This window comes from Anser brachyrhynchus (assembly GCF_964034855.1).
Source record: "Anser brachyrhynchus genome assembly, contig: SCAFFOLD_121, whole genome shotgun sequence".
Classification (NCBI taxonomy): Eukaryota; Metazoa; Chordata; class Aves; order Anseriformes; family Anatidae; genus Anser; species Anser brachyrhynchus.
The window spans coordinates 390,976-398,690 of record NW_027663658.1 but is presented as its reverse complement, the minus strand read 5'-3'; the positions used below and the strand labels follow the sequence as shown (position 1 = coordinate 398,690).

At 47.5% G+C, this 7,715-nt stretch overlaps 1 long non-coding RNA gene across 1 annotated transcript in view; it reads left to right on the top strand.

Moving 5' to 3' along the window:
* Positions 1-550: 550 nt before the first annotated feature.
* Positions 551-7,715, top strand: part of LOC308187075 — a 99,845-nt gene continuing 92,680 nt past the window's right edge. Inside the window, exon 1 of the long non-coding RNA XR_013944450.1 lies at positions 551-810. This is a non-coding gene — a long non-coding RNA (uncharacterized lncRNA). The remainder of the gene's footprint in view (positions 811-7,715) is intronic.

Below are 7,715 nucleotides of genomic sequence, written 5' to 3'. Positions count from 1 at the left end.
AGGGAGGTCTTATTTGATGGGGGGTTGGTTGTGGTGAAGGCTAGTAGTTTTGGTTGGATGAGGAGTGCTAGGGTTAATCAGGTTATAATTATGATTGAAAATCATGGTGCGGGGTTAAGCTGTGGCATATCATTAAGGAGGGGGAAGTCCCTCTTTGGCTAGCTTAAAAGGCTAGTGCTGTTGCATAGCTTCTTAATGATTAGGATGATGATAGAAGGGACGATCAGGCCTCGAAATGTGGGAGTGGGGTTGATTCTACTACAATGGGTATGTAGCTGTGATTAGCCCCGCAAATTTCTGAGCATTGTCCGTAAAATTCCCAGGCCGGGTGGTAATGAATGAAGTTTGGTTTAGTCGGCCTGGGATTGCGTCTGTTTTAACTCCGAGCGTTGGGACTGCTCAGGAGTGGAGTACGTCTCCTGCAGTAATGATCACGCGGATGGGGGATTCTATTGGGATAACTACGCGGTGGTCAACTTCTAGCAGTCGGAAGTGGCCGTTGGGTAAGTCTGGGGTGGGCACTATGTAGGAGTCGAAGGATAGGTCTTTGAAGTCTGTGTATTCGTAGCTTCAGTATCATTGGTGGCCGATGGCTTTTAGGGTGAGGTCTGGTTCGTCGATTTCGTCCATTATGTAGAGGATTTGTAGGGATGGGAGGGCGAGGAGTACCAGGACGATAGCAGGTAGGATTGTCCAGATCAGCTCTACTTCTTGGGCGTCTACAGCATTGGACGAGAGTTTTTCTGTTAGTATGTGGGCTAAAAGGTAGAGAACTAGGCTGCAGATAGCTAGGGCAACGATTAGGGTGTGGTCGTGGAATTCAACGAGTTCTTCTATGATGGGTGATGAGGCGTCTTGGAATCCTAGTTGGGAGTGGTTGGCCACATGAGATGTACAGGATTTTTACCTGTGATTTAGTCTTGACAAGGCTATGTAATTGGTTTACTAACGTCTCATAAGAAAGAAGCATGAGCGGTGAATGCAGTTGGCTTGAAACCAGCATGTGAGGGTTCGATTCCTTCCTTTCTTGTACTTGGACGAAGGCCGGTTCCTCGAAAGTATGGTATGGGGGAGGGCAGCCGTGGATTCATTCAACGTTTGTGGTAGTTAGTTCTGGTTGTAGGACTTTTCGTTTGGCCGAAAAGGCTTCTCAGATGATGAATATTAGTATGATTACGGCTACTATTGAGATTAGGGAGCCGATGGAGGAAATGGTGTTTCATAGTGTGTAGGCGTCGGGATAGTCCGAGTATCGTCGGGGTATTCCTGCTAGGCCTAGGAAGTGCTGGGGGAAGAACGTTAGGTTTACTCCTGTAAATATTACCCCGAAGTGGGCTTTTGCTCATGTTTGGTGTAGGGTAAACCCAGTGAGTAGTGGGAATCAGTGAGTAAATCCTGCTAGAATGGCAAAGACGGCGCCTATGGATAGGACGTAGTGGAAGTGGGCAACTACGTAGTACGTGTCGTGCAGGGCGATGTCTAGGGAAGAGTTTGCAAGAACGATTCCTGTTAATCCTCCGATGGTAAATAGGAAGATAAATCCTAGAGCTCATAGTATTGGGGGGGTCTCATTTGATTGTTCCTCCGTGCAGGGTGGCTAGTCAGCTAAATACTTTGATTCCGGTAGGGATGGCAATGATTATAGTGGCTGATGTAAAGTAGGCTCGGGTATCAACGTCTATTCCTACTGTAAACATGTGGTGAGCTCAGACGATGAATCCTAGGAAGCCGATGGATAGTATGGCTCAGACTATTCCCATGTAGCCGAAGGGCTCCTTTTTGCCTGAGTAGTACGTGACTATGTGTGAGATGATTCCAAACCCCGGTAGGATCAGAATATAGACTTCTGGGTGTCCGAAGAATCAGAATAGGTGTTGGTACAGGATTGGGTCTCCTCCTCCAGCGGGGTCGAAGAATGTGGTGTTTAGGTTTCGATCAGTTAGTAATATTGTAATACCGGCGGCGAGTACGGGGAGTGATAGAAGGAGTAGGATGGCGGTAATTAGTACGGATCAGACAAATAGTGGGGTTTGGTATTGTGAGAGTGCGGGGGGTTTTATGTTGATGGCTGTGGTGATAAAGTTGATGGCCCCAAGGATGGAGGAGATACCGGCTAAGTGGAGTGAGAAGATAGCCAGGTCTACTGAAGCTCCGGCGTGGGCAAGGTCACCTGCTAGGGGAGGGTAGACAGTTCAGCCTGTGCCGGCGCCAGCTTCTACAGTGGATGAGGCTAGTAGGAGGAGGAATGATGGGGGGAGGAGTCAAAAGCTTATGTTGTTTATTCGCGGGAATGCTATGTCGGGGGCACCGATTATGAGGGGGACTAATCAGTTGCCGAATCCTCCGATCATGATGGGTATGACTATAAAGAAGATTATTACAAAGGCGTGAGCGGTAACGATTACATTGTAAATTTGGTCGTCGCCTAGGAGAGTTCCTGGTTGTCCTAGTTCTGCGCGGATTAATAGGCTGAGTGCGGTGCCGACTATTCCTGCTCATGCCCCGAAGATGAGGTACAGGGTGCCAATATCCTTATGGTTAGTGGAAAATAGTCATCGGTTGATGAAGGTGACGGGTAAGATGGCTGAGTGTTGAAGCGTTAGGCTGTAGTCCTTTTTACAGAGGTTTAATTCCTCTTCTTATCGGCTCTGTAGTGAAATTCATGTTGAGTTGCAAGCTCATCGATGCGCACTAGGGTGCGTCAGGGTCTTTGTAGGCAGAAGCCAATTGGTTTAGGCATTTAGCTGTTAACTAGAGTTTTGTGGGATCGAAGCCCATCTGTCTAGGGAGGCTTTAGCTTAATTAAAGCGTCTGACTTGCATTCAGAAGATACAGGTTAATATTCTGTAAGTCTTAATGTGCAGAAACTAAGAGGGTTTAACTCTTATTTAAGGCTTTGAAGGCCTTCGGTTTGGGGTGTTATCCTAAGTTTCTAGACAATGGCATGTATTATTGGGGACAGGGGAAGTAAGAGGATTGATAGTGAGGCAAGGACCGCAGTAGGTGTGCTTGGGGCTTTGCTAGTGTATCATTGTTTTATGTGGTTAGAGGAGTTGGGGGGAAGGGTAATTGTTGAGTGGTATGCGAGGCGTAGGTAGAAGAAGAGGCTGAGCAGTGATAGCATGGCAATTGCCATGGCTGCTGGTGTTATTTCCTGTTTAGTTAGTCCTTGGATGATAAGTCACTTTGGTATAAAGCCTGTTAATGGGGGGAGGCCTGCTAGGGATAAAAGTACTAGTATTAGGGTGGCGTTTAGCACTGGGGTTTTTGTTCATGAGGTTGTGATCATGGATAGGTTAAGGGCTTTGATTTTGTTAAGGGCTAGGAATACGGCTGATGTTATGATTGTGTATAGGTAGAAGGTAAGTAAGGCCAATTTGGGGCTGTAAACTAGGATGATGGCGATTCAGCCTAAGTGGGAGATGGACGAGAAGGCTAGGATTTTGCGTGTTTGTGTTTGGTTCAGTCCTATTCAGCCTCCTAGTGCTGTTGAGGCTAGGGCCATGGCGGTGAGTAGAGCTGGGTCGAGGGATTTGGATGTTAGTAGGAGCAGGGTTAGTGGGTGGAATTTTATGAGGGTCGAGAGTAGCAGGGCTGTTATTAGTGGCGATCCTTGTAGTACTTCTGGGAATCAGAAGTGAAATGGCACTAGGCCCAGTTTAATAGCGATTGCTGCTGTCAGTAGTAGACAGGAGGTTGGGTGGTTTATTTGTGTGATGTCTCATTGGCCGGTGACTCAGGCATTGGTTATGCTAGAGAATAGGACCAGGGCGGAAGCAGCTGCTTGGGTTAGGAAGTATTTCGTTGCGGCTTCTACTGCTCGTGGGTGGTGGGATTTGGCAATTAGGGGAATGATGGCTAGTGCGTTGATCTCCAGTCCTGTCCAGGCCAGAACTCAGTGGTTGCTGGAAATTGTGATGGTGGTGCCCAAGATGAGGCTGAAGGTTATGATTGGGGTCGCGTAAGGGTTCATTAGTAGAGGAGGGGGTTAAACCATCATTTTCGGGGTATGGGCCCGATAGCTTGATTAGCTGACTCTACTAGAAAATAATATAAGGGAAGTATGGAGAATTTTGATTTCTCTTGTGTGGGTTCAATTCCTACTTTTCTAAGGTCAACAGGAAATGAGAGGGCTGTTATACCTCTATGTTCACTTTATCATAGTGACCCTTTGTAGTTCAGGCACATTTCCTTATGTAAGGAGGTAGGCCTGCATAGCAGATAGGTATGCTGATGTGTCAGAGGCACAGAGCTAGTGTGAGGGGTAGGAAGTTTTTTCATAGTAGGTGCATTAGTTGGTCATATCGGAATCGTGGGTATGAAGCTCGGACCCATAAGAAACCAGAAGATAGTAGGAGGACTTTTGTGGCTAGGATGACGGGGAATAGTTCTGTGGGTGGCCCTAGGGCGCTTGGGTTTAGGAATATGATGGCTGTAAGTGTATTTATTAGCATAATGTTCGCATATTCAGCTAGGAAGAATAAGGCGAAGGGTCCTGCGGCGTATTCAACGTTAAACCCTGAGACTAGCTCAGATTCACCCTCTGTGAGGTCAAAAGGAGCTCGGTTTGTCTCTGCTAGGGTGGATACGTATCATATTATTGCTAGGGGTCATGAGGAGAAAATGAAGTATAGAGGCTCCTGTGCGATGGCAAAGGAGCTGAGTGTGTAGCTTCCGCTTAGTATGATTATTGATAGCAGGATTATGGCCAGTGTCACTTCGTATGAAATGGTCTGTGCTACTGCCCGTAGGGCTCCGATTAGTGCGTATTTTGAGTTCGAGGCTCAGCCTGATCATAGGACTGAGTAGACGGCTAGGCTTGACATGGCTATTAGGAAGAGAACTCCGAGGTTTAGATCTGCTAGGGGAAATGGGAGTGGTAGTGGTGCTCAAGTGGTGAGGGCTAGGACAAGGGCTAGTATTGGTATCAGAATGAATAGAAGTGGGGAAGAGGTAGAGGGTCGGATGGGCTCTTTGGTAAATAGTTTCAGTCCGTCCGCAAATGGTTGAAGTAGGCCAAAAGGCCCGACAACGTTAGGGCCTTTGCGGGATTGTATGTAGTTTAGGATTTTCCGTTCTACTAGGGTTAGGAAGGCTACGGCAATCAGGATTGGGATGATGTATAGGAGGGATATAATGAGGCAGCTTAGTGTTGTTATTTGAATCATGGGTGAAGCTAGGGAGAGGATTTGAACCTCTGGGGAAAGGGCTTAAGCCTTCTGCACTTGCCGGGCTCTGCCACTCTAGCTGGTCCTTTTCTAGGATTGAAAGTGGTGGGGGAAGGCCCTCTTCACGGTTTAGTTGGTTTCACTGCTTAGAGGGGGGGGGGCGTGCTTGTGGTATTGGCCCCACTTTCCCGGTCCTTTCGTACTGGGGAGAGTGTGTCATAGATAGAAACCGACCTGGATTGCTCCGGTCTGAACTCAGATCACGTAGGACTGTTAATCGTTGAACAAACGAACCCTTAATAGCGGCTGCACCATTAGGATGTCCTGATCCAACATCGAGGTCGTAAACCCCCCTGTCGATATGGGCTCTTGAGGGGGATTGCGCTGTTATCCCTGGGGTAGCTTGGTCCATTAATCAATTATATTGGGTCTGGTCACTGTTAGCACTTTGAGGGGTAGCTCTAGGTAAAGAGGTATGGTCTTGTTTTTGGAGGATTTGTTCTCCTCCAAGGTCGCCCCAACCGAAAAATATCGACCAGGCTCTGCGATGGTAGTGGCCCCAGTGGGGTTGATTGAGGATTCGCGGTGGTCGTTGATTTTTAAGTTCCACAGGGTCTTCTCGTCTTATGTTCACATCCCCGCTTTTGCACGGGGAGATCAATTTCACTGATTATCTGTGAGAGACAGTTAAGACCTCGTTTAGCCATTCATACAAGTCTCGATTTATGGGACAATTGATTGCGCTATCTTTGCACGGTTAGGATACCGCGGCCGTTAAACCTAAGTCACCGGGCAGGCATCACCTTCAATACTTGTTTAATTTGCTGAAGGCTATGTTTTTGGTAAACAGTCGGGCCTTATTAATTTGCCGAGTTCCTTTCACAGATTTTAATCGCTCTTATAGGCGCTCCTGAGTCGGGTTAACAGGGTTAGTTAATACGTGGTCTTGTAGGGGTTTTTGTATCTGTCTAGGTCTGTTAATAATGTTTCTATGTAAGCTTGCGCCGTTAGAGGGGTGTGGCCCTGTACATGAGGGGCCTAGGATGATTCCTAGGATTGTTATGAGGATGGCAGCGGTTTTGGTGATAAGGGGTATGGTTATTGGGGGGGTTTTGGTTGGTGTGATGAAAGAGGTAATGATTATTCCTGCTGTAATGCTGCCTAGGGCGAGTCGGGTTAGGGGGGCGGTGATTAGTGGGTTGTTTTCGTTTATTGATACTATTGGGGGGATTCGGGTTTGTCCAGCTTGGACTAGGATGGTTATGCGGATGCTGTAGGTTGCGGTGAATGCTGTGGCTATAAGGGTTAGGAGTAGGGCTCAAGTATTTAGGTATGATGTGTTTAAGCTTTCGATGATGAGGTCTTTTGAGTAGAATCCGGCTAGGAATGGGGTTCCTATCAGCGCCAGGTTTCCGATGGTTAGGCAGGAAGTAGTGACTGGGAGTATTTTCTGTAGGCCTCCTATCTTTCGGATATCTTGTTCTCCGTTTAGGTTGTGGATGATAGACCCTGAGCATAGGAATAGTATGGCTTTAAAGAAGGCATGGGTTGAGATGTGTAGGAAGGCTAGTTGTGGGAGGTTTAGTCCGATAGTGACTATTATTAGTCCTAGTTGGCTGGATGTTGAGAAAGCAATGATTTTTTTGATGTCATTTTGGGTTAGGGCGCATGTGGCAGCGAATAGGGTTGATAGAGCACCTAGGCATAGGCAGGCAGTTAGGGCTGTCTGGTTGGTGGCTAGCAGGGGGTGCATGCGGATGAGCAGGAAGATTCCGGCTACTACTATGGTACTGGAGTGCAGTAGGGCTGATACTGGGGTGGGGCCTTCTATTGCTGCGGGCAGTCATGGGTGGAGTCCAAATTGGGCGGATTTTCCTGCGGCTGCGAGGATTAATCCTATGAGGGGGAGGATTGGGGTTTGGTGGGGGTGTACGGCTTGTTGGATCTCTCAGGTGTTGAATGTTGAAGCTAGTCATGCTATGCTCAGGATCAGTCCGATGTCTCCGATTCGGTTGTAGATTACGGCTCGTAGGGCGGCGGTGTTGGCATCTGCTCGGCCTTGTCATCAGCCGATGAGAAGGAAGGACATGATTCGTACTCCTTCCCAGCCTACGAATAGGAGGAATATGTTGTTTGCGGTTGTTAGGAGGAGTATGGCGACTAGGAATGTCAGTAGGTAGGTGAAAAATTTTGTTACGTATGGCTCTGAGGCCATGTATCATATGGCGAATTGTAGGATTGATCATGTTACAAATAGGGCGATTGGAAGAAATGTTATTGAGTATTGGTCTATTTTTAGGCTCAGGGGGATTTTAAAGTTTATAATGAATTTTCACTCCCAGTGGCAGGTGACAGATTCTACTCCCGAGTAGATGAATGCGGTTGTAGGGGCTAGGCTAATTAGGAATGCGGTTTTAACAGCGCGGGTGGTGGCTTGTGGGGTGTTTTTAAAGTTTTTAAATAGAAATGGCAGGATGATTGGGGTTAGGAGGATTGTCAGCGTGAGTAGTGTGAGGGAGTTGATTAGTAGTGTGGGGTTCACTACTT